Source organism: Hemitrygon akajei, chromosome 5 (assembly GCF_048418815.1).
Source record: "Hemitrygon akajei chromosome 5, sHemAka1.3, whole genome shotgun sequence".
NCBI classification, from domain to species: Eukaryota; Metazoa; Chordata; class Chondrichthyes; order Myliobatiformes; family Dasyatidae; genus Hemitrygon; species Hemitrygon akajei.
In genome coordinates this window covers 158,643,414-158,649,413 of record NC_133128.1, presented here as the reverse complement: position 1 = coordinate 158,649,413, position 6,000 = coordinate 158,643,414, and the positions used below count along the sequence as shown (strand labels likewise).

The following is a 6,000-nucleotide window of genomic DNA, read 5'->3' as shown; positions in this document are numbered from 1 at the left end:
CAATGTTAGGGCAATTCTAAAACTGAATATATTGTGTTCCACGTTCTGCAACTCATTCACTGAGGTATTTACTAACAAAATAAAACGTGGCATAGAACACCAACATCTGTTTCAAAGTAGCCTTTGACATCAAACACAGGGGGTCCATGGAAGTGGTTAATAAGTTCACACAGCTATAAAATTGTACATTCTGTATCAGCCTATCTAGCACCACCCCCGCCCACTCCTAGTCTTGAGAGAGACCTCCCTCTCAAAGCGAGATGTTACCACATGTGCTCCGCAAGCGCGAGAAAGCTGTTGGACTGCAAGAGAGAGGCAGGCACACACACACACACACATTTAGAAAAAGAAATTGTATTTTACTTTCACGGTGAGGGAGACTTTATAAATAGAGGCGACAAGCAGTCCCTGCAGCTAATGCTCAGCTGGCGATAAACTAACTGGATTGCAATTCGTCGCTACACTAGTTATGCTTGGTATTCCTTCCACCAGCCTCCCACTCGCTGCGTCCTCCCACGCCAGGATCTGCGTCACGCTGCCCGTGTGGGAGTGAGTATGAGCAAGAGCGGAATATCCCATACAGCCCGGAGGGGGAGGAGGCTGCACAGGGGCTATGTGTGAGTGTCTGTGTATCGGAGACAGACAGGGTGGAGGAGGAGAAGAAGAAAGTTGAGGGGTGGGGAAGGGGAAAAGAAACAAACCAAGAATCATAGCAGCGAGAGGCGCACTGTAATTAGAGCCGCGGGCAACTCCGGGCAGGGAAAGAGGGAGCGCGTGTCAACATCACTAGAGTGAGTGCGAGGGGTGGGATCCTCCTCCTCCACCTCCCACCCCCGCCTTCCCTCTGCCCCACGGTGTTCGAGGCTTTGGTGCGAACAGAGCCGACGGGATAGCGGGCGACAAAGTTCTCAATTGCCTCCACAGCACCCAGTTACACAGCAAAGAGTGAGAGAGACTCATAGTGCACCAGGTAGGCACGGGCGTCATTTCTGCTGCAAAGCTTGCTTGCTTGCACATGTTGGGGCTCTGTCCTTTCAATTATGACAGGGTGGTGTTAACGTGTACCGGACAAATGTATTTTTAAAACATTATCTTGTCTTTTTTTGTTGGGAAGGGAATGTTGTTTGGTGAAGATTGTTACTTTGTTTTCTCTCTCTCTCTCTGTCTCTCCTTTCAATCCCGGTTTGTGCGGTCCTATTATGCCGGAAGGAGAGGGTGGATTTCGTAGTTGTGTGGGTGATTCCCAAAGAGCTTGAATACTATGGGCTCAAGTGGGCGTGAAAGCTGCAGTAGTGCAAGGGAGCGGGGGGAATAATGGAAGAACCGACTGGGTTATATTTATTTGAAGCCTATATACCAAATAGAGCGAGCTTTTAAATGTTGTCTCATTGTGGGTAAGTGTTTGTATCTACACAGCACTTTTAAGAAAGTGGTACATTACTACCGAAAAGCGTCTGATGAGATAGACGTGTCTTTTCGGTTCGTCCCGTACATTGACCTTTCAAAGAAGTTACTTTGATTCGTTCAACCCTGTATAAATATCACTTGTCAGTTCTTAGTCCAGTGAGGTGGAGCGGATCTAAGATTTGATAAGAAGGGGATGTAAAGAAATCGTGCATAAAGTGTTTTTTCGATCAAATCTTGGTTTCTTTGAAACTGACTGGAAACATTCGGGGTACGGGATACTGACAACCGAAACAGCGACTGAAGGATTGTCGGTCTAGCTGGGGATGAGTTGCACAATGACCACTGCCTGTGTGTGGGCAGCTGCTTGATGTCAGGTTTTGCAGAAGAAACTCAACTCGCTGATCTCTTTAACTGCGGCAGTAACATGAGATTTGACGTTGGTTGACCGGTTTCTCCATCAGCTGGTAACGTTGCCTTACCTGGACCCCCTTCTTCCTTAACTGTTGCATAGACGGTCAGACCTTATTAGGGTAGGTTGTGAGATTGTTCTTGACACTATTGATTAGATCCACTTGAAGAGTTGACACTGGTACTGAAGTGTGACATAAATGGCCGCCAGTGCCATAGTTTTTGTGTTGGACATCGAAAATTAGTTTATACTTCAGGGTGGGATGATAACGAGGAAATTCAAGCGACCTGTTAGTGTTGAAATTTATCTCAGCTGGACCCTGAAGGTGTTAATGGAGGTCCTGTCAGTCCTGGACGTTTTAGGGTGAGGGGAGAATTGACATTCTCATTCCATGTTGGTATCAGTGATTCTGGCTGCAAGGACATTAGGTGAGGAAATGAGCTTAAAGACCAGGTAAGATTTAATGACAGATACAGCACTAAACTGTCACAGTTGCCCATGTTTCCTGCGCAAATTGAGGAATGGAAGTTGTAAAAACAATGACATTTGTGCCAGTGAATGGTATTGGAGCTGGTATAGGCATCATCGGCCTTGCTTTATTGTTCATTTGTAAATCACAGGCAAACTCTACATTGGAGTGCAAAGTGTAAGAAATAAAGTAATTCTATATATCTGCATTTAGTTCCCAAGTTATCAATTTTCTATTTTGTTAATTAAAAAACCTGCAGCATAATTAGCTCAATATGACAGCAGGGAAGAATACAGAAAGATAGGATAATATTTAAATTGTGATATACAGAGAAATATTGATGTGCAAATGGACCTAGGTGTCTGTACACCAGTCAAAGAAGTTAAACATGCAGTTGTAGCAAGGAACTAGGAAGGTAAATAAACATAGAACAGGACAGCCCAGGGTCAGGCCCCTCAGCCCACAATGTTGTGCTGAACCAATCAAATTAGTAATGAGCAACTAAACTAATCCCTTCTGCCCATACAATGTCCATACCTTTCCAATTCCCTCACATTCATGTGCCGATCTAAATGGCTCTTAAAAGTTCCTTTATGTATTTGCCTCTACCGCTTCCCCAGGGAGTGCACTCCAGGCACCCAACACTCTGTTTTTTTTTAAAAATGGCCCTCACAAGTTTTCCCTCTCAAATGTACCTTGTTTGTAGGAAGGTTTGAACATAGGAGCATGGATTTTTTTTCACAGCTATACTGAAACAGAAATGGAAAAACTCAGCATATGTAGAAAGTTGAACAGCTGATGCTTCAGTTCTGTGACCCTCTTAGTTATATTTCTCCTTGCTAAGACTACAGTTGGAGTGTTGAGCACAGTGCTGATCAACTGAACTCATGATATTCCTGCCATGGAGGCAACTCAATTCAATCAAAATGATTCCTGTGATGGGAGGACCGTTCAGTGGGAAGAACTTGGGTCTACTAAGCTTGCATTCACTACAGTTCAGAAGAAATGGGGAGGGCTCATTGAAAGGTACAACACTGCAGTGGGTTGAACAGGCTAAATGCAGGACAGATATTTCCCTGGTTTGGGGATGTGGAGCCAGGGTTTGTGGTCAGGATTTGGTGAATATATTAATATATTTAGGACTAGGATGAGAAGAAGTTTAACTTAATGTGGCGAACTTGTGGAATTCAAAACCTCAGATGTCTATGGAGGCCAATATGCTAAATATCCTTAAGGAGAGATTTCTAAAAACAAAAGACATCTAGAGGCAAGGGGGGAGGGAGAAATATGGTGTAGAAATGGCAAATTAGCCAGGATTTATTAAATGCAGCACGGGCAGAAAATGGCAAAATCCTCCTATTTTTGAGTTTTCATGTTCTTGAGTTACAGTTTTAAATTGAATAGTATGCAAATTTTAATTGCAGCATAAATATTCCTCCAGCTACTTTGAACCATTTATCTTGTACATCACCCTGGTTGATAGTTGCAATAATTAAACCAAAGTTGGCACAGTTCCTCCTTTGTCACAAGTTTGCCTTGATGAAAAAGGCCTCTGTGTGTGTGTGTGTGTGTGTGTGTGTGTCTCTCTCTCTCTGTGTGGGGGATAGGGGGGTGGGTTGGCTGGAGTGGAGCTAGAGAAGAAACTACCAGTTTATTTTGCAATACCATGGATTTTTTAAATGTACATTCATATATATTTTACCACTTTCTTGCACCAACTTTTCAAGTCTTACATCTACATTTCATTTGCAATTGAAATACTTTAATTTGTCAACATGTAAACACACTCTCTCACCATTGGTGGTGCTCAATAGCCACCAGTTCACCCTACCACGCCACACCACAATTGAATCCCTACATCCCCTCACCTTCTTTGGACTTGGCAGCAGAGTTTTCAGTATTCCAACAAAACTTGTCTATGTTGTTGATATTCAACTATAAATAATTAAGGCTGTTCACTGATTTTTAAACAAAGTGATTAATTTCTCAATTAAAACTTAATCTAATGATCTTAGCCTTAATTGCATATTTAAGAAATACGATTATTGTATCCATATGACTGATGACTTTTGGTGCCATTGCTGTTATTGCATGGGATCAACATGCAAAATGAAAACAATTGGAACTTAATTTGACATCTATTATAAGTTGCAATCTTTCTAACCAGTGAACAGTCAATTAAAAAATAGACCTATTCATGCCTCACCATTTTTGCTTAATTCTATAATGTTTTTGTTCTCAATTTTTCTTTTGGATTTGTGATGGAATCATGTGAACTTCATTTACATGTTTTATTTGTTTGACAACCATATTTACTCTACTTTCAGCTGTTTAGATATCCAGCTTTAGTGCATCGAACTTCCTTAAGCTATGTACCTATCTGATCCACCTTAGCACTTTTGTCTGGCCATTTAACCTAGCATTATACTTTCTGCCAGACTTGATTCACGCCTTGTTTGCTGTGTGACTAATAGCTACTCTTACAAACTATGACCTGTCCCTGTGCATCCAACACTGAGGGGTTATATGGCTTTTAGACAATAGCAATAGGGTGTGTACCAAAGGATTTGTTTCTACAAGTCAAATTTACTTTCATAATTTCCTGAAATTAATGAATCATAAACATAAATTAAAGCATTAATCACTGTGAATTAGAAACGGTAAATCAATAGTCTCTAAATCTGAAAGCAGGAGGCAGTTGTGTGGTGTTTGAAAACAAGTTCAGAAAATTGGATTTTCATTTCAGGGCAAAGTTCTTCCATGACTTCTGTGGTTAAGAATGTACAAATGTCATCAAATAAATGGTAACTGCAACTGAATAATTTTAAAACAATTTTAAAAATGATTTTAAAATCAGTGTAGGCATATACTTTATATTTTGAAGTCCCAGGCCAGATCTTCTTACCAAAATAATGCAGAAACCAATGGCCACAGTTATTTGTCTGAAGTAGCTTCAGAGTACCCAACTGCATGTTTGAGATAAACTGTCCATGAGATTCATAATATTTTTAAAAATTGTTGAAACTACAGCTTGTTGGTTTGATATTTGAGTGGAGAAATTCTTATTGATCCTTTTTGCCAAAACCCCATCACCAACCCCATCTAGGCAAATTGAGAAATCCTATTCTGAATTTATGTTGATGTTTACTGCCTTAAGCACTGTTAACAGGAATTCCCTTTATATTTTATAGCATTTCTGTGCAGTCCAAGTTATGAACTAAATGACACAGAAATATGCAACATTGTATCCTATTTTTTATTTGTACCTTTTGCTCAAAGTAACTGATGGAATTTACTTCTGGTTTTGCCTGGTTCTAACCTATGTGTGTATATGTTCATAAAGTACTGTGATTTTTGACTGGACTAATCTATTACTTAACTAGCAATTTTTCTGACTGTTATTCACAGGAAGCTTTAGTGGTCTGGTAAATTATGCTTTGTACCTCCAAAATTGCTCCTGATGTGGCTTTGTGTGATTATGGAGATCAAGATACCCACTGAACTTGAGTCTAGGATCGAAATGATTTTGAAATTATGGTAAATGAAGCTGGGGATAAGCTGTTGTAGCCTACTGGTGCGAAGACCCAATGCAAGCTAAGGGGAAGAAATAGAAAGAAGAGACAAGTGCAGACAGGAATTCAGAGTTCTATTCTTTCTTGTGAAGAAGCTTTACTGAGAGCTTGATTCAAATAGTACATTTGGTAATGCTCCAATG

General features: G+C 40.6%; 1 protein-coding gene across 3 annotated transcripts in view; it reads left to right on the top strand.

Moving 5' to 3' along the window:
- Positions 1-363: 363 nt before the first annotated feature.
- The window catches only part of nab1b (NGFI-A binding protein 1b (EGR1 binding protein 1)), a 38,018-nt gene continuing 32,381 nt past the window's right edge, over positions 364-6,000 (top strand). For 2 of the 3 annotated variants that reach the window (XM_073046978.1, XM_073046980.1), the window contains exon 1: positions 364-970. The gene's annotated coding sequence lies outside the window, so the exon portion shown is untranslated. Of the gene's footprint in view, positions 971-1,271; positions 1,395-6,000 lie in introns of those variants that run through there. The other variant, XM_073046979.1, reaches the window with a different exon arrangement.